Genomic DNA, 25,726 nt, shown 5'->3' on the forward strand with positions numbered 1-25,726 from the left:
TCCAGAATCTGAGCTATTTGGAGATCTCATGATGGAGTCAGGAGCCACAACTCCTGACTCCTGGTTTCAAGTGTTAGCTTAGAAAAGAACATAGCCAGATGTCAGGTCCTATAATTTATCCCTGGCCTGAAGCTCCTCAAATGATTCAGATTGATGAAATAACACATTTGAAAGGGAAGGTGGTGGATTCAAACAGAGGTAGGTCGGACCACCTGCTAGGGCATTCAAGCACTAGGTAGGAATTTGAACCTTGAAGGTCCTTTCCAGCTCTCAGATCCCAGAATTCTGAGGTTCTCTGAGATTCCAAATATTTCACCAGCTATTTCTCTGTGGGAGTAAGGACGTTTCACAGGGTTCACAGAATGCCCGGGGGAATGGATGTGGTGTGCTGAAATTGGGATAAGGTTTATTGAAATAAGAGTTGGAGATGTGCCAGAGAAATGTTCCCTCCTCCACAGTATTGCCTAAGGGAACCCTTCCTACTTATGGCAATCCCCAGTAGATTCGCACCTGTAGGAAGGGGTATCTTTAGGTAACTTTGTGCAGAAGGGAAATTAACCACCCAATGGACTTTCAGGCATTCCGTGGGAGAAATACTTGGAAGGAGAGGAGCTCTCCCTCACATAACACCACACAGAGAGATGCCTGCTTACTAGGCAGTGCAATCAGGAGCAGAGTTTGTCCCCTCTCTGAAACTAAGTTTCTTCCTCCATAAAATAAAGGTGTAGGACTACATGTTCTTTTTAACTAAGTCCTTTGCTCTTTTTTTTTTACAGAACCATGGGTACAAATCCTACCAGCATTTTGTAAACTCAGCTAGATACTCACACACAGCAATTTCCATAATCTCTGGATTTGTTCTGAGCAGTTTCAGAGTGACTCTTTTCCCAAAGAAGCCATGCTTAGATTTTCAGAAAATGAGGTGCCCCTTCCTAATAATATCATGCTCTGCAGTAAATGGCCCAATTCACAGAGCCTGCTTGGAGAACATACAAAGCTCCTTGGTGATTCCACTCATTCATTAACTCAAAGATCCCTCTGAACTGGTTGCAAGGCCAGACAACTAAATACCTAAAATCCAAGTTAGCTCTTAGAGGGCAGGTGAAATAGTCATCCATCTTTATAGTATGAAATGCCATGCGTCATAAGGAACGGCATACTGGACTTGGAGTCAGTAAAGACCTGTGTCTGAATTCTGCCTCAGACACTAACTAGTTGCATGTTTATGGGCAAGTCAATAGTCAATAAACATTTATTAAGCTCCTACTACGTGCTAAGCTAAACCTCCTTTGAGTGTCGGTTTCCTCGCCTATAAAATGATGGCAATTGAACTAGATAGCGTTTAAATCCCCTTCAGTTCTAGAGCTATGATCTTATTAACCTCTGAAAGTCCTAGATCTCTTATCTATTAAATTCAGAGAGTGACAATAATACATTAAGCATTTCACAGGGGACAGAAAGCACTTTGTAAATCTTTCAAGGTGAAGATTTATTACTATCGTCTTTCTCCTCTTCATCATCATCATCATCATCATCATCATCATCATCATCATTATCATCGTCATCACCACTGTCATCATCTCAAGGACTAAGGACTCCTTACTCCAAATTATCTCACCTACCATCCTATAGTTCCATTATTTGAGAGTAATTTGTCTAATGGGACTATACAAATAAACTAGATAGTGTCTAGAGGGAGTTGACTAAGACACTGAGGTGTCTGGAAACGGTGTCTCATGGGAAATGATAACGGACATTGGGACTATCTAGTTAGAGAAGAGAAAGTCAGGAGGGGGAGTTGTGATGACTACCTTCAAATATCTGAAGGTTTGTCCTACCCCAGAGATCCCTGAGCAGACTCAAGAGCAGATTTGTTCTTTGTGGTTCTAGAAAGTAGCACTAGGACCAGCTCTACCTGGGAAAATGAGAGCATATTTCAGTTCAATTAAAGTCTGAACTTCTAACAAGCAGAGCTACCCAAAACTGAATGAGTAAGTTGAATCTTAAGATAGTGAGTTCTCCATTATAGGAGGTACTCAAGCCAAGGCTAAATGACCACATGTCAAGAATACTTTAGGGGTGATTTATACATAATATATAACAATATAATAAAATGATATTACATGAATTAATTTTTTACTTAATGTTATATAAGTCAAGTTACAGAAGAAACATTTTAGAGTTAAAAAAAATAACAACAAAGTTCATCTGGAAGAACAAAAGGTCAAGATTATCAAGAGAAATAATGGAAAAAAGTGGAAAGGAAAGTGGGGCTAGCAATATCCACTTTCAAACCATACCACAAAGCAGAATCATATAAAAATGTTCTCTTTTTACGTATCCATTAAATTCGAAATAAAAAGAATTAAAAACTAGAGTCATTTGTATATTTTTAATCCCTTCTCCCCAGAAGTATGCAGGTAAATGTTTAACAATCGCTGTCAAAAATAAATGTACCCACAAAGTCCTTTTCAGTTAAATCTGTATCATTAACATTTTCTCCATCACTTTCTTAAATGAGACAATTAACAAAACAATAAACCCCTGATTTGTAGCCTTTGTTGATTTCCAAGACTTAAACGATCATACAGGAAACTGAACAATTAGCTCTCTCAAGCTAAGTACCTGCTTCCTCCTTTCCCCAAACACACCCAGCCCCTTTTCTTCTGGTCCCTTTTGGTTATTGCCTTCCTCCAGTGAAACGTATGCTCTCTGAAATCAGAGATTGTCTCTCTTTTGCTTGAGTTTAAATCTCTAGCACTTGGCACAGTATCTGCCACTTAATAAGTGATTAAAAAAATGCTTTTTTCCTTCTTGTTCCCTAGAGAGCCACTGGAATTTATTAAGTAGGGAAATAACATGGTCAAATCTTCCCTTAAAGAAAATGAATTCTATTTGGGACATGATGAGTTTGAGATCTCTATGGCACAACCAATTGGGAATGTCTAAACAGACAGCAACTATAAGACTGATGGTCAAGGGAGAGACAGGCTGGATATTTGGAAGTCGTCTGTAGAGAGACAATAACTAAGCCCATGGGACTTAGTGAGTGTAGAGAGAAAAGAAAAACAGTCCAATATGGAGCCCAAGGGAACACCCACAATTTAGGGACATGATATAGATGATGAGCTGGCAAAAGAGACTGAGATGGAGCAGTCAGACAGATAAGCAGAGAACTAAAAGAGAAGAGTGCTGTAAAAATCAAAAGAAGAGAGACAGGAGAAGGAATGAATAGTCAAACATGTCAGATGTTGCAGATAATGATGATAATATTAATGACTAATATTTGTACAGTGCCTTAAAAGGTTTACAAAGCACTTCATATAGGGTAACTCATTTAATCTTTACAGTAACTCTGTAAGATAGTTGCTATTATTACCTCTATTTTACACATGAGGAAAATGAGGCAGACAGAGATTTACAACTTGTCCAAGGTCACACAACTAAGAAAAGTCTAAGGCAGGACTGGAACCCAGATCTCCCTGACTCCAAGTTCAGTATTCTGCCTACTCCACCACCTATCTACCTTAGAAGAACCAATTGACCAACTGATTAGCATTTTTATAATATTTTTTCCAATTACAAGTCAAAATAATTTTAAACATTCATTTTTAAAAAATTTTGAGCTCTAGACTTTCTGTCTTCTCCGATGGAGAAGGCAAGCAATTTGATATAGATTGTTGTATATGAACAGTCATGTGAAACATTTTCATGTTAGTTATGTTGCAAAGAAAATACAGACCAAAAAAACCATGAAAAATAAAGAAAGTTTTAAAAAATGCTTCGATCTGCGTTCCAACTCCATCAATCCTTTCTCTGCATGTGGATAGCATTTTTCATGATGAGTCCTTAGGAATTGTCTTAGATCATTGTATTTCTGAGGAGAGTCAAGTTATTCACAGTTGATCATCATACAGTATTGTTGTTATTCTGCACAATGAACTCCCAGTTCTTCTTATATCCCTTTGCATCAGTTCATGTAAGTGTTTCCAGGCATTTTTCAGCGCATCCTGCTCATCATTTCTTATAGCACAATAGTATTCCATTACATTCATATACCACACCATTGCTGCTATAAATATCTTTGTGCATATAGGTTATTTCTCCCCTCATCTTTTTTTTTTTTGATCCAGTGTGAGGGCTTGCTGAGCCTATCAGTAGTATTGCTGGGTCAAAGGATTTTATAGCCTTTTGAGCAAAGTTCCAAATTGCTCTCCAAAATGGTTAGATCCCTTCACAACTCCACCAAAAGTGCACTAGTGTTCCAGTTTTCCCAAATCCCCTCTAATATTTATTATTTTCCTTTTCTGTATTCTTAACCTATCTGATACATATGAGGTAGTACCTCAGAGCTATTTTAATTTGAATTTTTCTAATTGATAATAATTTATAGCACATTTTCATATGACTATAGATAGCTTTGATTTCTTTGTCTGAAAATTTCCTGTCCATAAACATTGGCCATTTATCAGTTGGGGAATGGCTTATATTCTTAGAAATTGGACTCAGTTCTCTATATATTTGAGAAATGAAGCCTTTGTCAAAAACATTGGCTGTAAAATTGTGTATTTCCCTCCATACTATTTTTCTCCTATTTATCCTTCTGTCTCTCTCTCTCTCTCTCTCTCTCTCTCTCTCTCTCTCTCTCTCTCTCTCCTTTCACCCTGACCCATCCTCAAAAGTGTTTTACTTCTGACTTTTGCTTCCCTCAATCTACTCTCTTTTTCACCAGTCTCCTTCTTCTCTTATACTTTAGGGTAAGAGGGATTTCTCTAACTAGCTGAGTTTATATGTTTTCTCTTTTTGAGCCAGTTCCAATGAGAGCAAAGTTCAAGCATTGTCTACCCCCCATCCAACTCCCATGTTGCTTTCCACTGTATAAACTCTTTGACGCCTCTTCTGAGGAAGATAATTTATTCCATTCTGCCTTTCCCTTCCCCCTTCCCCTAGTGCATCACTTTTCTCACTCCTTACTTTTATTTTTTTTAGAGTTCATTCCATCATATTCAACTCACATTTGTGGGCTCTGTCTATGTATGCTCCTTCTAACTTTTCTAATAATGATAAAGTTTTTAGAGTTACAAATAAAATCTTCCCATGTAGGAATGCAAACAGTTTAGTCTTATTGAATTCCATATGATTTATCTTTCCTGGTTTTTAAAAATAGTTTTATTTATTTATTTTTATATTTCGACATTCATTTCCACAAAATTTTGAATTCCATTTTTTCTTCCCATCTCTCCCCTCCCCCCACACCCAACACCTTGCATTCTGATTACCCCTTTTAGGGGCCTGAGACCAATTCATGCTTTTCTTTGAAGTTTTGCATGGAGCTGTTTTGACATTGTTATCTTCTTTTGTATTTGTGTTTTCTCCTTCCCTGTTACCCTAATAACTTTCTATGGTTGGGTTATGTTTTGGTTGTTGTTTCCTCATTTTTTCCAACCTATTTCTTAACTTTTCGTTTTATGTTAAAGTTGGACTCTGCTTCCAGACTGGAGGGGGCCCTGTCCCAAGCTTCAGGTTTTTTATGCTGCTGTTTTCAGAGCTAGTTATGGGAGGGAGGGGGTCTATAAGTTTTCAGTTCTTCCAAGGTGATATGATCTAAGGAGAGGTGTACTCTGATCTGTTAGCAACCATGAGCACTCTATTCTACCTTAGAACTGTGATGAAGTTCCTTGTTCCTGCTAGTGCTCCTTCTCTTCTTGGGACTGTGACCTTGAACCAGGTATGGGCAATGTAACAGAGTCCTGCTCCCAGTGCCAGCAAAGCATTCCCTGTAATCTCCTAATCAATTGTCTGACCCCTTATCACCAGTGGGTTGAGAATTCCAATGCTTATAGTACTAATCCTGATACCCCCACCTCCAAGGTCTGTTGCTGTACTGTGCTTCACTCTCACCCAGGCAATACAGACCTTTCTTGTTGACCTTCAAAGTTGTCTTGGGCTAGAAAATTGTCTCACTCCATTCTTTTGTTGGTTCTGTCACTTTAGGATTCATTTTGAAGCATTATTTTGAAGTTGTTTGGAAGGGAATTTGGGAGAGCTCAGGTGAGTGCCTGCCTTTACTCCCCCAATCTTGGCTCTGCCTCTCCCTGATTAGCCTTTATTAAGAACCTACTCTGTGACAGGCACTGTGCTAAGCTCTGGAGATACAAAGAAAGGCAAAAAGAAACAAACATTCCCTGCTCTCAAGGAGCTCTAGGAATGTAATGGGGAAAATAACATAAAAACTCTTCTAGGGATAGTCTCAGAGGGAACATAAAAAGATTAAGGGAGATTGGAAAAGACTTCTTATAGAAGGTTGGACATTAGTTGAGAAGGCAGGAGAGAGAGAGGAGGAAGGAGAGGGAGGGCAGCTGGAGCAAATGCCCAGAGTCAAGAGACAGAGTATCTCGAGGGAAGAACCACAAGGAAGCCAGTGTCACTGGGTTGCAGAGTACATGCTGGGGAATAAAATATAAGAAGACTGGAAAGGAAGGAAGAGTCTAGAGGATAAAGGACTTTAAAAACCAAAAGGGATTTTATGATTGATTCTGCAGGTAATACGGAGCCACTGGAGTTTACTGAATACAAGCAGAGGGTGGAAGGATATGGCCAGATATTGTGCTTTAGGAAGATCAGTTCTACAGCTGAGTGGAAGATGAACTGAAATGAAGAGAGCTCTGAAGCAGGAAAACCCACCAGCAGCTCTTGTAATAGTCCAGATGTGAGGTGATGAGGGCATGTACCAGAGTGGGAGGTTAGTGTAAAAGGAGGAGAATTTGAGAGATGTCATAAAGGTGGATTTGAAGGAAGACTGAGAAAAGGCACTAAGATTTGGCAGTTCAGAGATCATTGGTTACTTTGAAGTGGTCAGTTTCAATTGGGTAGTGAGGCAGAAGCTGGACTGAAAAGGATTGAGAAGTGAGTGGGAGAGACAAGTGTCACTGAAGAGAATGGAAAATTTTCTTTTTTTTCTAAGAGTTTGACTGAGAAAGGAAAAAGACGTGAATGCAGAACAATGACCCAAGGGGATGGTAGGGTCTACTGAAGACTTTCTAAGCATGGGTGGAGACACAGGTGGCAAGGAAGGAATCCGTAGATAGGGAGAGACTGACGATGGTTGAGGCAATGGTGGGGATTCTAATCTTCTGGAGAAGATAGGAGGGGATGGAATGAAGGATGCAGGTAGAGAGCTTTGGCAAGGAGGACCACCCTATTATCAAAAGTTGGAAGAGAGATGGAGAGAGTGTGGGGCAAGCAAGGGTTTTAAGATGAAATGAAGGGGTGTAGAGAGAGTTCATAGCAAAAGGCCTTTAATTTCTAAGTTTGAGATGAGATCTTGAGCTAAGAGTGTGGCAGATGGGTCATATGGGAGATTTGAAATCATATCCATGGGGAATGAGATTGGGAATCAGTTAAGAAGTATTGTCTTGATCAAGTGAGGGCCAACTAGAGGTTAGATAGCAGGAATTTAGAAATGTACCAAGTCAGCACAATTGTGCGACATCCTACAACTTGGTTCAGCAGAACAAGAAGGGACAGATCTGTGCATAGGATGGTGATAGAATCAGGGAGCAAGGAATTGGAGATCAAAGGACAGGGTGGGGCTGAACTTTTTAACTATAGGGTTGAGATTGGGAATGGATTCAAGTGAAGTCAGAGCAGAGGTAATGACATGAGAAAGCACTGAGGTATATGTAATAAGGGTTAGGGGTTGGAGAGGGACAGCAGCAGCCAAAGGACATCTGAATAGGACGTGTCTTTTCTCCACATAAACCTTTTATCCTTAACAAAATGATAGTGAAAGTTATAAGGGAGCCAAGACTATTAGGGTTGAAATGGACCTTTGAAAACAGAATGTTAGAGGTGGAAAATGCCTCAGATCATAGAATGTCGGGGCTGGAAGGGACTTGGGGATACACAATGCCAAAGCCTGAAGTGATATTGGAACACAGAAGAGTAGAATTTGAAGGGACGTTAGAACATAGAATTATATGACTGGGAGTGACCATTAGAGATGGTAAAAATAACAGTTAGTATTTATATTTTATACACACACACACACACACACACACACATAAACTTTAAGGTTTGCAAAGCACTTTAGAAGTACTACCATTTGATCCTCTCAACAATCCTGAGAGGTAAGTGCTATTGTAACTCATTTTACAGATAAGGAAACTGAGACAGGAAGACATTAAGTAATTTGTGTAATACAGCTTGTAAGTGTCTGAGGTAGGATTCGAACTTAGTATTCCTGGTCCTAGGTCCATTCAATCACGTAGGTCCATTTGGTCATCTAGATCAATCTAATCCAATCCTCTAATTTTTTTTGACAGAGAAATTGAGGTCTAGAGAGAAAGCCATCATGAGAATCATTGCTTTAGAGCTTAAAGAGATCTTAGAGGCCATTAAGTCCTAGTCCATCATTTTATACCTGAGGACATTGAGAATCCTTAAGTGACTTGCTTGGGGTCACACAGCTAGTCTCTAAAGCAGGACTTGATCCCAGGTCCTCCTAATCCCAACCCCAGTGCTCTATCAAATTTACCAAAGCATGGTAAACTATAATACATTTTATAAAGTCAACTGCTATTTTTGCTTAATATTACTCAGGAAACTTAGTGGCAGAGCTTGAAACAAACAGTCTCTAGACTCTTATGATTAGATGGCAGAATTTCTTCATTTGAAAAATGCGTCTAGCAATGGCATCTACTTCCTAGGACTTCTGTGAGGATCAAATGAGATGATATTTGTAAAGTGCTTACCAGTGCCTGGCACAGAGTAGGTGCTTAATAAATGCTTGTTTCCTTCCCTTCCTAGGTTGATTCTCCTTTTACTAAGCAATCAACCAGTCAACAATCAATCGGTTTATTAAGGACCTACTATGTGCTCAGCACTAGAGACAAAAAGACAAAAATGCAAGAGTTATTGCCCTCCAGGTTTTACATTCTAAGAGGCAAATAACATGTGCATATATAACATAATACAATACAATATAATAATAATATAATGTAATGTAGTATAGTGTAGTGTAGTATAATATAATATAATCAATATAATTATATAACATATAGCATATATAATATTGATATATAATACAATGTATAATATATTAGGATATATTATAATTAATATAATATATTATAATTACTATAATATATACAAAAAGGTAATTGAAAGTGGGCATTAGCCTAGGAGGTAGGGCTCAGAAATTCTCTGGAGAGTGGAGGGTCTAGAAGGCTGCCTTAGATGAATGTTCTATACAAGAGTTATGAAATACTAAAGCTTAACTTCAGCACTGTGATACCTCCCAGGTTTCATGTCTTTCACCTGCTTGGTGCCAATCTGCCCTTTTTTCCCCAACCTTCCCCCCATCGAAACTTCCAATATCCTATTGTTCTCTCTCCTTCCTCTATCAAGTCCTGTTCTTAGGGAGAAAAAAATGGGACACTCATTTATACTAATGTGTAATAGACTGAAAATGGCTTAGTCTGGTGCTGAGAGGGAGAGTGTGGGTATGGGTGTGTGTGTGTATGTGTGTGTGTGTGTGTGTGAGAGAGAGAGAGAGAGAGAGAGAGAGAGAGAGAGAGAGAGAGAGAGAGAGAGAGAGAGAGAGAGAAAGAGGGAGGGAGAGAGGGAGAGAGGGAAAAAGTGCAGTGGAAGAAAGGAAGGAACTGAGGAGTCAACACAGAGCCTTAAGTTTAAAGGATAAAGGAAGGAAATTCCTTAAAGAAGGACTTTGCCACATATGTCAGTGAGTGGAGTGGATATCCTTTAGGCAAAAGGAACCTGCTGTCACCTCTGAGATCACGCTAAATTATAGTTCACCTCTGGGTGAGGACCACGGAACAGAGGTATGCTCAAGAATCTACAAGGTAAGCATTGGTGTCTGGGGATCCAAGCCTCCATGGAAAGCTTACCTCCAACAGACAAATCCCTCCCGTCTTCAGAACAAAGGACAAGGGAAGCTGGGAGGGAGTGAGACTATGACCTTGGATAAGTCATCTGTCATGTCTTTCCCACCTACCTAGGATGTTACTTCATTTCCCTTCCTTAGGAACAAGACCCCTCACCCCCACCCCACCCCCCCCAGCTGCTCATATGACACTGCTTTGTTGCTCTCCAGGAATTCCAGTCTAAGAACAGGCTGATTATAAACAAGGACACCTAACTCCTCAATGACACCAGAGATAAGGAGAGGACCAGAGAGACCCTTAGATGGGCACATAGAGCACAAAGACACTCACCAATGGGGATGCACTATGGTACCCTGGAAAGAACGCCAGCAGACCTGGGTTCAAATTCCATCTCTCATAACTTGAGGAATGTCAGGGCCTTAGTTCCTTTATCTATTAAATGAGGAGGCCGGATTGGACGTCCTCTGACATTCCTTCTAGCTCTAGATTTATGATCCAGAGATCCAATTTCTGTGCCTTCTCAAGGGAAGCCAAATTTTCCTTCCAGGACCAGGATGAATGACATGCTTCTAGTGTCTTCCAAATTTTATTGGCAGCAGGTCATATCAAGTACCTTCATGTCAAGTGCCTTCCGAACTCCTAACCTTTCCTTCATTTATCAGCTCTTGGAGCTTTTTGTTTGTCTGGCTTGCACCCACAAACTCAAGTGGCCATTGACAGACAGGGAAGGACCTACCTGTTACTGAAAGGAGGGGGGAAGAGGGAAAAAAGAAAAAAGTGGGAAAGAAATGGAAGAAAAGAATGATTAGGGTAGAAAAGATTTAGACCCAGAATAGATCATCTAATTCAAGGATGATTAAGGTACATGTGGTCCATGTAAGAAGTATGTTTGTCAACACAGGTTGTCTGTATGCTGCTTTCAGGGAAGTACTGACAGATAACCCAGGAATCTTGCCTGCTACTCTTTAAGGAAGATTATGATTCTTGCCAGAGGGGTCATTTTGTTTTCCTCGGTGGGAGTAGGTTTGGGGGCTGGTACAAGGCTAGAATTGTATCTATCTTCCCCTTCCCCTTAAATACGGCTGGTCTAAGGACATGATGGTTTTAGAACAAAAAGCTACTAACTTCACCAGCTATTACCCCTTAAAGGGAGAAAAAGGTAGCCCTAAGTTTAAACCTTCAGGCTGGACTCTTCCTCACCACAAGCTAGTTACACAGAAGATCATCACAAAGGGTGAATAGGAAGGGATCTTGTAAACCTCCCCCTCCTTTTGTAGAGTAGGCAATATTTCTATGAGACCCTGAGAAAGGTATGACTTGCCCAAGATCTTAAGGTAATAAGTCAAATAGCCAGGATTCAAACTCAAGTTTCCCTGACTTGACTCTGAATTCACTGTTCTCCCCATTGCCCCACTTGGTCCAAGATGACAATTCTCAGGGCACTTTCTCTGCTCGTCTTTTTGGAGAGCGAAGATCAAATTGATAATGGGAGAAACCACTTGTTCTGAGCATTGGCACTGAGGCCTTTTAAAGTTTCCATCTGAGTCAAAGAAAAGTCTCACCTTATCTATATAGCCTCCAGAGAAGCCCCCAGCCCTCACTTCCCACAGGGGTCTTACCATCCTCTGAACACTTAGCATTCACTACTTGTCCCACTCATCTTGGCACTCAAGCACTGACACAGTATTAAAGCAGGGAATGGCCTTAGAAAGTTAGTCCTACTTTCTTGTTTTACAGAAGAAAAATGGATGGGTGCAGCTAGGTGGTGCAGTGGATAGAGCACTGGCTCTCAAGCCAGAAGGACCTGAGTTCAAATCCAGCCTCACACACTTACTAGCTGTGTGACCCTGAACAAGTCATTTTAATTCCAATTTCCCAAAAAGAAAGAAAAAGAAAAGGAATGGATGAGAATTCAACGGAAGGGAGATTTCAGCTTGAGATCAGGAAATTCCAGTAACCAGAGATGCCCCACCTGGAGTGGGCTACCTTAGAAGGTGATGAGCTCCCTGTCACTATAAACGGTCAAGCAGAGTGTCAGAGGATCCCAAGTTAGAAGGGAGCTTAGGAAAAATTGTCTAGTCCACCTCTTCTTTTTAGAAGGGAGGAACTGATACTAGATCGTTACCTGTTGAGGAATTTGATTGCTTGCATTTGATTGAAAAAAAAATGTACTGGAGGACATCTCAGGATCCTGTTCATGGTGAACTTCTCTGGTTCTTTTTTTCTATGACACTGAAATCCCAAAGTGAAGTGATTTGCCCATGGTCATACACAACTTTATGGGTTCAGTTACTTTTTCTTGTGTGAACTTATGTCTTCACTGAATTGTTGCCCTTCCAGACAGATGCTCCAGACAGCACTTTGTAATGGGAATTCACCCAGTTGACGTGAGCTGATCTCAGAGCTATTACCAGCTGTAGTTGAAATTTTTGCTTCTGAAACAAGTACCACAAACTGTGCCAGGGCAAGAGACATGGAGAATGTTCTCTGTTGGATGTAGACAGGGAAGAATGGAGGGGATTTGAGGAGATCAGAATATGACAAGAGAGGAGCTCGTTGTAGCAAAAGCAGGGACCATATAGGATCACAGATTTAGCATTGGCTGGGAGGAACCTTAGGCATCTAAGAGTTCAGCTAGTCCAACTTCTTACTTTACAAAGAGGTTAAGTGATTTGTTCAAGATTACACAAGACATAAGTGGTGGAGTCAGGGTTAAAACCTGTGTCCCTTAACATCAACCCCAAGCTAAGGCCTAACAAAGATGTAGCATTTTTTTTTTCATTTTTCAAAGCACTTTTACATGAGTAATTTCTACTGTAATCATTAGAATTCTATTACCCTATGAAATAAGGTAAGGCAACTATTATTATCCTGTATTGTCAGTACCCTCTAAATTTGGTACCCTGGGACAAAATCCCTGCAGCCCCATCCTAGTTAAAGCGCTGACTATTGTCAACAGTTATCATTTGGCTAGGTGGCAATGGTCATGCGGTACTGTGGCGGTGTTCTCTGAAATCATCCATTCATCTAGTTTTCTTGGATTGTCTGCTCTTAGGTTGCAAACAGTGAAATCATTGTCCTAAAGAATTTAGCAAAGACTGGGTATGAATGAAAGCTTAGCCAACCCCTTCATAGCTGTCTTGGTTATTTTCCTCATCATCTATAGCTTTAATTATTTTTTTAAACTTGCCAGGCAAGGTAATGGAACCAAAAGTGCATTGACCTTAAGAATCAGGAGACCAGAGTTCCATCTCACCTTCCACACTTACTGAAGTAATATAAGAAAGAACATTCTATTTTTTTGTTCTGAACTTAACAAACACTAGATAAAAGGAACATTTTCCATATGCATAGGAAAACAGAAAAAGAGGATGCCATGTGAAACTTTAAATCCCTATGAGGAAAAACTTTTTGTTTTAAATTCTATCCCTCCCTCTGTCTTCATCCCCTCCCTGAGACAGTAAGCAATCAGATAAAGGCTATACGTTTGCAATTATGTAAAACATTTCCATATTAGTCATTTTGTACATTTTTGACTCATACAAAAGAAAAAAAGAAAGCAAAAAAATAGCATGCTTCAGTCTATACTCAAACAACATCAGTTCTTTCTCTGGAGGCTGATAATATACTTCATCAGCTGGGACTGTCTTGGGTCAGTGTATTGCTGAGAATAGCTAAGTCATTGACAGTTCTGCATCGAACAATATTGCTGTTACTGTGTGCAACATTTTCCTGGTTTCTGTTCACTGGACTATGCATCAGTTCATGTAAGATCTTCTGAAATCATCTTGCTTATCATTTCTTATAGCAAAATAATATTCCATCACAATCATATACCAGAGCTTGTTTAGCTATTCCCCAATGGATGGGAATCCCTTTGATTTCCAATTCTTAGCCACTGCAAAAAGAGCTGCTATAATTATTTTTGTACAAACAGGTCCTTTCCCTTTATTTTTGAACGTTTCTGGGATATAGACCTAGCAGTGGTATTGCTGGGTCAAGAGGTACGCAGAGTTTTATAGGACTTTGGGCATAGTTCCAAATTTCTCTCCAGAATGGTTGGATCAGTTCACAACTCCACCAACAGTGCATTACTGTCCCAGTTTTCCCACATGCAGCATTTAAGGGAAAACTTTCTAATAATTAAAACTCTCCAGTAATGCAATGTACTACCCTAGGAGGTTAATGAGTTCTCCATCCCTGGAGAGGTTTAAAGAGAGGATCATAGAGTGTTATCAATGAAAGGGACCTCAGAGATTCTAAACTGGTTAGTTCAACCCCTCTGATTTTACAGAGAAGAGGGGAAGTACAGGAGAATGTAAAGTCCCTTGAGGGAAGGGATTGGTTTTTTGTTTTATTTTGTTTTATATTCCCAGTTTCTAGTACAATTCCTGACCCATGATAGGCATTTTAAATACCTTTGTGGAACTGAGATGAAGAAAAATGGTCCCAGAGAAGGGAAAAGTCTTGCCCAACATCCAAAGGTCAATGCAGCAGTCAGGATCTGAACCCAGATCTCCTGACCCCAGGTCTAGTTATCTTTCTACTTCATCACAGAGCTGGATGAACAATCACTGACCTGGGATATTTTAGAATGGGTTCTTGCTTCAAATAGAATTTGGAATAGCTGAACTTTGTAGACCTTTCCACCTCTGGGCAGTGGCTTGTGCGTGGTATTAGGGGCTTAATAAAAGTTTTATGAATACTGACTCATCAATCATTCCTTTTAGCTATACAGTTCCCAATCTTCAGCTAATGTGCATTCAGGCAAAGCATAATATTTTAAATAAAATAAATGAGGAAAGTACAAACTGATTTGTACCATATGCTGATGTTTTTATTTCCAGTGAAATGGAAAGGGATTGTTTGGAGAATATGCCAATACCCAGGCACTATCACTTTGGTAAATCTAATATTTCCTTCCTGGAAAAGGATCATGAAAACTGGCCTGGGGAAGAGAAGCAGAAAGCACTGTGTCCTTGGTGGTGCTGAGAAAGAGCTTTCAAATGGTCAAGTTGGACAATTTGAGCCCAGAAAAATAGACTGAAGCATGCCATGTTCCAAAGTGAAATTGGCCACAAAAACCGTGAAGATGATCTATGACAGTAATGGGATGGGGGAAGGGTATATAGTGGGGGTTGCAACAGGGGATAGGGGTCTTCCCATTGACCTTGGCATTGACTGACATGGGACTGAATCCCACTTCTGGGACTTATAATCTATGTGACCCTGGACAAGTGGCCTACTATGTGGCCAACATTGTGTTAGGTACGGATAAGTATATGCAAGGTGTGTGTGTGTGTTTGTCCTTCGTTGCTGAAGAAGACCATGCTATCAGAGCCATGATGACATGACTTGCACTTGACTTTGTTTAGAGTGAGGGAGGGCTGTGCAGGTCACCAGCCTCACTTCTCCTCCAGAGCCATCTGAATCCAGTGACCAGATATTCATCAGGATGACTGAAGATGACCAGACATCTCCTGGTTGAGGCAATTGGGCTTCCGTGACTTGCCCAAGGTCACATAGCTAGTGAGTGTCGAGTGTCTGAGGTGAGATTTGAACTCAGATCCTCCTGACTCCTGCACTGGTGCTCTATCCCCGGTACCATCTAGCTGTCCCACATATGAAAGGTAAGCATGTACAAAATAGATACAAAATAAAAATAAGGTGGGAGGTAGTACTAGTGGCTGGAGGTAATAAAAAAGGCTTCCTGTAGGAGGTGGCATTTGAGTTGAGCTTTTATGAAAACTGGAGATGTTAAGACGTAAAGGAAAGGAAGGAATTGGTGCTATGTATGGAAGGTAGTCAATGCAAAGACGTACAATTTTAAAATAAGAATGGAGATAGGAGATCCATGTGAAGGCTGCTTTGAATGGATGAAGAGATTAACCTCTCTGAGCCTCTTCTGTCAAATGGGGATAATAATATAAAGCTGTGAAGAAAGTGCTTTGTAATAACAACAGATACCTTGTAAGTATTAGTGTGTGATTTAAAGGTTGAGTTGCTATTACTACTAATAGATTGGAAGTGACAGCTTTGGGAGATGAGGAGGGGAGAAGGCAGGGAAGGCATATTGGATTATAGGGTTTAGAGCTGAAAGAGACTTTGTCAATCAACAGTATTTATTAAGCACCTTCTGCGTGTCAGTTTCCAGGCTGAGCTCTGAGACTACAAATGCAATTAATGAAACAATCCCAGCTTGCAAGAAGATTTCATTCTGAGACATACATGCATCTATTCAGAATGACTATGAAGAGAATTAATTCAAGCAGTTAAATGTAAAGTAGCTTGAGACAGAGTGCAACAGGAGGTGATGTTTGAACTATGTCTTGAAGAGAGGGATTATATGAGGCAGAAATGAGGAGGGGATCAGAAATGTGCTGGTAAGTATTTAACAGTCAGCTCCCCCAAAGAAAAAAAGTACCGACAACACTTTGAAAATTTCATCTGCATTGTTAATATTTTCTCCATCTTGTTCTACAATCTAGACAATCAAGAAAACAATAAGTCAATTCTCATTTGTAGCATTTTCAAGGCGTACATGCTCCCAGCTGAAAACTTAGCTCTCCAAAGTCATTTTGGGTTGGTTCCAGCATGGCCCTGGAGGGGGTATGTTCCAGGTAAGGGGGATAGCCATGGCAAAGGCATGAAGGTGGAGGATTCCTCTGTTAGTTAAGTTAGAAGCTAGGTCCAGAGAGGACTTGCTTAAGGTCGCATAGCTAGCAAGTAGCAGAGAGGGGCATGTATGTTGTGGGGCCAGGGGAAATAGTTAATTTCCTGGAAAGTTTCCTGATCTAGCCCACAATGAGAGTTTCCTGGAACCTCTACCAACCAGTAGCTATGGACCACAACCTGAGATCGGCAGCTGCTTTTGGGTTAGAGTTAAATGCATTTAAAACAAAACAAAACAAAACAAAACAAAACTTCAAAGCCCTAAAAAATATCGCTTTAATTGCCTTGGAAATCTTAATGGAGCCCGACACAGTTGAGAGCTTAGGACAGATACATGTCATTTTGTATTTTTAACCCTCTTTATAAAGTGTGAAATTGCATCATCCTTTGGAAAATAATGCCCCCAGGGGGAAAGACTTCCAGTGTAATGTAGTGAGTCAGTCTTCATTGTAAAGGCCACAACCCTTTAAAGCATTAAAAAAAAAATTATCTCCCAACCACCCAATGCTGAGCTAAACCATTGAGGTTAGTGGCTCCAAGATTCTTAGCCTCCAGCATCCCTCTCCTAGAATCACCATTCAAAACCACTCTTCCTCATACCCAGTGGATTCAGTGACCTCTGGCTTCTACCACATCATAGTATTGCTAATATAACAGTAGCTTGTTGTTAAGTTCAGTTAGTCTGCTGTATTGCTTATGAGTCTCAAAGAAGCAGTGGACTTGGTGAAAGGCCCAGGTGTCAGCAATCCTGCATTCTAGTATTAATTCCACCTTTGCCTAGCTATATGGCATTGGGCAATTGACTCCCTTCTCTTGGTCTTAGTTTCTCTATCTGAAAAATTAAGGGGGTTAGACTATGTGATCTCGAAGACTCTTTCCAATTCTGACATTGCATGTTTTAAGATCTCGTCAAGTTTTGACATGTATATTCTAAGGCCCCTTCATTCTGTGTTCAAGGCCTCTTCCAGCTCCAACATTCTATATTCTAAAGTCCCTTTCAGTCCTGACAATCTGCAATCTAAGAGTCTTCCAGTTCTGATGTTCTATGTTCCAAGATCTCTTCTAGCTTTAGCATTCTATTTTCTAAGACACTCTTAGCTTTGACACTGAGTTTCTAAGGTCTCTTCCCTTTCTATGTATTCCATGACACAATGATTCTTTGAAATGGAATCCTTCCTTTTGGACTTCCTCCTATACCCATCACCCTAAGTAAGCTCTGCAGGAGAGTATGAAAGACATACACCTCTGCCTTTAAGCAATTAAAGGTTCTATAATGCATTGGACTCTTCCATTAGACTGTAATCTCCTTGAAGGCAGAATGTGATTTCTTCATCTTGCTATTTCTCCTCTATTTTCAGTCTGTAGTAGTGACTTAAGAAATATTTGCTAAACAAAATTGGTAAATCATGCCAAATATGAACATAATGCTCCAGTTGCTCACATTTCTATTTGTAGCTTATAAACCATTGTCTTCCCAACAACCCTGGGAGGCTCGTTGTGCAAGTAAGTAGTGTCCTCTACATTTTGCATATGAGAGAGCTGAAGTTCAGAGTAGCAAAGGGACTTACCCAGGGTCACACAGACATCAAATGATAGAGGACAAAGAAACATTTGGTTTGGCTAGAGTGTAGGACGCCTCCAGGTGAGTAATACGAGATAAGGCTGGTCAAGTATGGTGGCACCAGATTGTGGAGGGTTTTCACTGAGGAAGAGGAGTTTTAACTTTTCTCAAGAGGCAATAAGAAACCATTAAAAATTTTTGAGCAGAACAATATGACCTCTGTAGATCTTTGCCTAAGAAAGATAGTTCTGTCCACACCTGGTGGGAAGGGAAAGTAGAAGTGAGAATATCTGTTTGAAGGCTATTGCAATAGTACAGATAAGTAGTGATGTGAGCCTTATGAAGGTCATTGGAATTAGAATAGAGAAGAGGTGATGATAGAGCAAAAATGTGCTAGGGTAGTACAACAGACAGGGCTTGGTTACTGCTTGGATTTGAGAAATGGTGTAGAGGGAAGAGTCAAAATTAACTGCAAAGTTATTAACTTGGGAGACTGGTTGTTAATGATGGTACCAGAGATAAAAATAATGAAGACAGAAGAAGGAATAGATTTAAGGAGAAAGCTAATGAGTTCTTTCTGATGTATGTTTGAAGTGTGAGCTAAGCATCCAGAACACCCAGAAAAAAAATATTGTATAGATGACTGGAGGAGTGGATGGAGTACTGGGTTCAAATCCAGCCTTGTTCACTTATTAGCTATGTGATCCTAGGTGGGTCATTTAACTTCTGTCAGTCTTAGTGTCTTCAACTATAAAATAAGGATAATAATAATAACACATACATCCAAGTGGTGGTTGTGAAGATCAGTTGAGGTACAGTTTATATATAGTTTGTCTCTCTTTGAGTCACCTCTGGACAGACCCATGTGGTCCAATACATAACCTGCATGGGCCAACAACTAGTCTAACCCTTTCATTTTTCAGAAAAGGAAACTGAGGCCTACAGAAATGACCTAGCCAGGACCTCTTAGGTAGTTAAGTGGAAAAGCTGGAATTTGAACCCAGGTTCTCTTACTCTGCATCCCATAGGCTTTCTACTGCACCATGCATTTGTCTAATTGGAGCCTCAACATATAACAATTGTTTACGGTGTAGTAGGTGAAAATACCCTACGGACCCCTCAGATTTCAAGATTTGTCTTGTCATACCCTACAGATTTAAATGACTACTTAAATTATATTTGGTGAATAGCACCATGTTTAATGATGGCAAGATGCTTCCTGACCCAAAGAGTCATTATTTTTAACACAAATGTCCTTCTGGAGAGGCTATATTGTTACAAGACCTTGAACACCCCCAGGTAACCCAAACGACAATGGTGAGACAACTTGGATGGTAGTCTATAGAATACTTCTGATACCCAATCAACAAGCATTGGTTAAGTGCCTATTATGTGCTGGAGAAACAAAGACAAAAATGAAACTCTCTCTATTAGATGCTGCTTGAGGGCAGGGACTATCTTTTGCCTTTTTTTTTTTTGTATTCCTAGTAATTAGCATGGTGCTTAACAAATGTTTATTGATTGCTTTCAAGAAACTTACATTCTATTGGAATGGAATGAGAGGGACACAATATGTATAATTTTATCTATGTATCTATGCATATGCGTATGTGTTTTATATATACATACACATATGTACATATATACATATACACATACAAATATATTCAACATCTATGAGTTCATGGGTCCACTAAGGAACTGAAACACCTTTCACTTGCCACATATATATGCAGACAAGATACTGCTGTAGACTGCCTTAACCACTAGACAAACAAGACAAGAACAAAGTGATAACTAAGGTGGAACAACAAGAGTATAATCCAAGGCAGCAAAGTGTAGAGGGCAGCTGAAATCAACAGATCCCATTTAGCTTATTAAAACTACTTTCACACAAATGACTTCACTTGATCCCTCAATAGTCCTAGGAAGAAGACACAGGAATAGCCCTGAAGAGGATTCATTATTCCCACTTGACAAAGGAAGTCACACAGTCCCTGAAATCCAACAGCTAGTTGGTAGTAGTGTCAATATAGGTCTCCTGATACCTGGCATGTGGATCTGTCCATTTCTCTACATTGTTGAGAGATAATGAGAGAGAAGGCATCCATCTATGGGAGAAATTAAAATTGTCCTCTTACAATTTTACTCTTCATTTAATTGGCAATTGCCCCATATTAGGTTAGAGTGTGTATAAAAGTAAGTCTTCATACATAGTACAGGTTTTCCAGATAATAAGAACAAGGATCACATGGACTAGGAACACACTTTAAATTGTTTTGAGTAGTCCATGACGTATCTACTCATGGAATTTGGTTTAATTCAAACATGTGCATGTGAGATACCATGTCGGAGAAGAGCCTTGAGTCAAATGGTTTCTTAAAGTCAATAAAGCATAAACCAAAGGGGATAGAATATCTCTTTTAAAGTGCACACAACTGCTGAAGAATATTTTCTAATAAAGCTAACTTCTTTTTCCATATTTTCAACAAGGATACCTCCAATACATTCATAGGCTTCTTTCCCAGAGAAGTTATGGATTTGAGAAAAGAAACATATGGTTCTTCAATTGTTGATATTTTCCAAGCTACGTTTTTTTCCCTAATAAAAGCATTATTCATGATCTTTTCCATTCTTTTGGACTCTTCCCTTCTTGAAATATCTCAAAAATAATTCTGGAATGCCTATAATACAGTATCATTTCCAGCAGAGATGTCTTCTTGTGTGTGGTTAATTCCTGACCTGCTTTGCCATTGCTTTCCCATTTGCTAGTGGGAGAGTCCAAATGTGGTGGTTCTGTTAGCATTGCCAGTGAGGACAAATCATTGTAAAAATATTGCAGCTCTGTTCAATTTCATATCTGTTCATTGTCTTTCTTCTGCTTTCATCAACCAATACTCTTGGGATAGTCTGGCTTAGATGAATTTCATGCCAAACTCTTTCCTAGCTCCTTTTTTTCTAAATTACTTTTTCTTGCTTTCTTTGAAGGCATCCTTCTCTGCAGTTTGTGTGTGTGTGTGTGTGTGTGTGTGTGTGTATGTATGTATGTGTGTGCACGCACACTTCACATGAACCTATATATCCAACCAATGTTGCCTTTAGCTATCTCATCTCTCCATTTAGTAGGGAGATGAAAAATTTACTCACTAATATAATTTTAATCTCATATTTGTGGTTGTCAATTTTTCATCAGTTAGACTCCTTGAGGACATGGCCATAATCAGAGTCAATGTCTTCACTTTTGTCCTTTTCCCATTTGTTAGAATCAGCAGCTTGTTTAAACAGTTCAGGCTGGAGCTGCCATTATGGTACACAAAACCTTCTTTTTTTCACCCTTTCTTTCTTTAGTGTTTCCACTGACCTTTACCATATACAGCCCATGATGAGGCTATGCATAGAGAGACTTCTACAACAACTAATTGATTCTCATCTTTAGGATTCTTAGGAAATAATGAATTTCTTATTTTTTCTCTTACTGTTGTCCTGATTTTCTGTGTTTTTCATTAGCAGAGTCTTTGGATTCTTCTTAAAGTATTCATAATATAAAGATGTCAGCCTTCTGAGCAGTTGATAAATATTTGTCTCCTTTCATTCTTTAATCCCTTCAAAATATTTTCCAGCATAGCTTTCACTTTTGTCTTCCATGTGCTCTTTGGAATTCAAATCACTGAGTGCCATGTTGACTTATTGTGGAATTCAAATCACTGCCTGCCATGGTGACTTATTTGGACATTCAAATCACTGAGTGCCAAGTTATAGGTTGACTTATTTTGGGGAATCTTGCCAAGAGAACACACATATGCACATGCACACATGAATACATACAGTAGTTAATGCATCATGCTATTTTTATAATTTGTAACCCAGTAATCCAAATGTGTCTTATCTCTATACCAGACTGTAAGCATCTCCAGAGCAAGGACTTAGTCTCACCCCTTTTTGTGTTTCTTACAAAGCAGCATGGTGCCTTTCTTATACATACTTAAGGACTTAAATAGATTGTGATCTTATCAGTGGGGGTACTCCCCTTCCCTCACCTGGTACAGACTCATACCTTTCCATCTTGTGCACATCTTACCCATATCTTGGCATCCATTTTTCATAGAGGATCCACCTGTCTCAATGGAAATCTTCCTCTGGTTCTTTAACTCCCTCTCAAGAGGACCAGTAGCACTAAGCTTGCCCATCTATTTTCTCATTCTGGTCACATGACCAACTTGCATGTGTCTGGATACGTGTGCGTGCTTGACATTGTTTCTTCAAGTGGTCCAAGTCACCATTGGCAACATGGCACATCCTCCTTTCAGCCACCACCAGGCATTTAATAGGGATCGAAATAAATTGAAAGCCCCATTTAGAGTTGATGTAGTCCAGGCTTTTGAAGCCTTTGCTTTGATCACATGATGCATGTTTTATCCCAGCCCCTTAGCACCTGTTTCTGATTCAGAACACAATCTTTCACTTCCCTGAAGAGCAAGGGGGAGGCCCAGCTGTTTTCTGACTTTCAAAGCAGAGAATCCCCGAAACAGCTTTCAACAGAACTGGCTGATGACTCAAGACACTCATTGTATTAATTGTTGACTGATGAGTTGTCTGGTCTGGCTAGGGATGCTGATTGAAATGCCAGGAGAAAATAATATAATAATTATATTCTCATATGTGAACAGAGTGTTATTGTCTACAGAGCACTTTTCTATTCATTATCTCATTTGATCATCACAATAGCTCAGGGAAAGAAAGGATTCTTATTCAGGTTTTACAGAAAGGGGAAACTGAGCCCTAGAGCTGATGGTGTCTTGGAGCCAGCTCAGATAAGAATTATTAAATTTTCAATGTGAGCATTTATACCTTGGAATATAGCAAACACTACAAATCAGAGACTGATTTAGTTTTGCTGATTGTCTAGACAAGAAAATGATGGAGAAAATATTGATCATGTGGATTAAACTTAAAAATGTGTAGTATATACTTGTTTTGGAAAGCCAATTGTTAAACATTTACCAGCATACCACTGCTTGGAGCTATGTCTGAGGCCACCCAGCTAGTTAATGGCAGACAGAGTTTAGGACTATAGTCAGCAAACATCTTTGGTGTTATCATAGCACTACAGTTTTAGAATTGAAAAGAATACTAGAGGTTATCTCCCTGAGTCCAACTTCTTTATTTTACAGGTGGAGAAACTGATCCCCAGAGATGCCAAGTAACTTGTCCAAAGTCACATTAAGGCAGAATAAGAACTGGAATTAGGCAGTTAGGTGGCATACTGGAGAGAGCTTTGGACTTAGAATCAGAAAGGCCTGAGTTCAAATTCTGCCCCAGATGTTTAAATAGATGTATGACTCTGGACAAGTCACATAAACTCTCCTGGCCTTGGTCTTTTCATCTATAAAATAGGATGAAGTACTTACCTCCTATATTTGTTGTGGAAATTCAATGAGATTATGTGTATATAAATATGTATCATATAATATATACATATATATTTCTGTATCACTTTGCAAACCTTAAAGTACTCTATAAATGCTGGCTATGAACTTAGGTTCTCTCACTTCAAGAGCTCCTTTCACTATACCATGCTAGAGGAATCAGGAGAGGATTGCCTTAGGAACTGTCCACTGAGTCAGCCATCAGTCAAAACACACGGGAATCCTTGCTCATGGAATCCATATTTCTCTCCTAAATTATCACCCAAAGATACATACCTTCAACCTGATCTCATCAAAGCCTTCTTTCCACATACACAGAAAAGAGGGGAAGAAATTGAGGCAAGAACTCCCTGCATCTCATGTTCACATGGCAGTAATATAGCAGAGTTGCCCAAGCACTGTATGGCCATCAATATTTGTTACCTTGACACCTCTAAGAACTGGGAAAACATGAGGGCCCCATTTTACTAGTGGGGAAACAGGCTAAGGCATGATAAAACAATTCACCCAGTCAGCCAAATAGCAGGGAGTGAAACCAGAGTATGGTACGGATGGACTCAGGTGTCAGGAAACCTGGGTCTAAGTCCCAGTTTTGTCATTAATTTATCACATAGCCTTAGGCATACAATCTCAGCTTCCTCATTCACAAAATGGTAGGTGGTTGACTTAGATTATCTCTGAGAGTCTATAAGGCCCTAAAATAGGAGCTCTGGTAAATTTCACGATTACTGATTCATTACATGGCCTTAGAAGCACAATTTCTGAATCTCTGTTTCCTTGTCTATAAAGTGGTAGGTAATTGAACTAGATAATCCTAATATACCTTCCAGCTCCAATATTCTGGAGATCTATCAGCCCTCAAGCTAGAAGTAGGAGCTATGATAAATTGTGAAGTCTATCCCCCTAGTGTGGTACCTGAAATACTACATCACACCCTGGGCTTGTCTACTGCTAGACTTGTCTCCCCTTCTTAGCGCCTCTTGGGCCTAAGTTATGGGTAAGTTTGGGAACTAAAAAATCACCAAATCTCTTTACCTTGTGATTTTTGACCCTGGGGTGTCAGCTAGAGCTTAGGGTTTGATGGATTCAGAATTTGCCCTGAAGCTACAATTCATTGCCTTGGATACATAAATATTTAATAAATACTTGTTATTTTGGTGCCTTGGATGGGGTTGTTATTTGTTTTTCTAGGGGAAAAGGGGTGTGTGTGTGTGTGTGCGTGTGTGTGTGAGAGAGAGAGAGAGACAGAGACAGAGACAGAGAGAGAGAGACAGAGAGAGAGAGAGGAGAGAGAGAGACAGAGAGTGGAGAGAGAGACAGAGAGAGAGAAAGAGAGAGAAAGAGAGAGAAGGATTTTACTTCAATAGTCTCTTTGTTAGTTTCAGGACCTGGCAAATGAAAATTACGACCATGGGATTGCTTAAGTACGGTCCGAGGGAGGGAAGTAAGGGAGTCCAAGGCTGGCTGGAAGAAAGGCCAACCACTGGCTGGCGTTACTACACCATCATTATCCTGGTATCTGTCAATGTACTGACATAGACCAGAGTCCCTTGGGGAAGGACAGCTTGTTTTTAACACACTTGGGGTTGGAGGGTGGGGTGGAGAAAGGGAATAGATTCTTCAACAACATTTGTCTTTGTCATGCTCTGTCTCCTACAGCCCACTGAATGGCCAAGCTGGTGACCAAAGTAAAAGCCAGACTCTTGCTTGATCAGGACCTTCACCTTTCTGAACAAAGAGCAGCATTGATTGCTTTGTGTAATAGAAAGGGAGCACTTACCTAAATGATCAGGGAACCCTGGGTTCTAGTCCTGGTTCTGCCACTAAATTACCTTCTCTCTTAAGTCTCTACTTATGTACCCATGAAGGTAGATGAGGTGACCTCTTAGGTTTCTTCAAGTTCTTTCATTCTATGGTTTCTTGTTCTTTGTTTTCAGGTCCAATATTCTGGGTTCTAAGTTCCCTCTCAATTATGATATTCTGTGTTCTAAGGTCCCTTTCAGCTCTCACATTTTCTGTTCTAAGGTTTCCCTCAGCTCTAAAATTCTACATTCTAAGTTCTCTTCCAGCTCTAACACTCTCTGTTCTAAGAACCATTTCAGCTTTGACACTGTATATTCTGAGGTCTCTTCCAGCTCTGGACTTCAATACAATACCTCAGC

The sequence above is a fragment of the Notamacropus eugenii genome, chromosome 3 (assembly GCF_028372415.1).
Source record: "Notamacropus eugenii isolate mMacEug1 chromosome 3, mMacEug1.pri_v2, whole genome shotgun sequence".
In the NCBI taxonomy this organism is placed as follows: Eukaryota; Metazoa; Chordata; class Mammalia; order Diprotodontia; family Macropodidae; genus Notamacropus; species Notamacropus eugenii.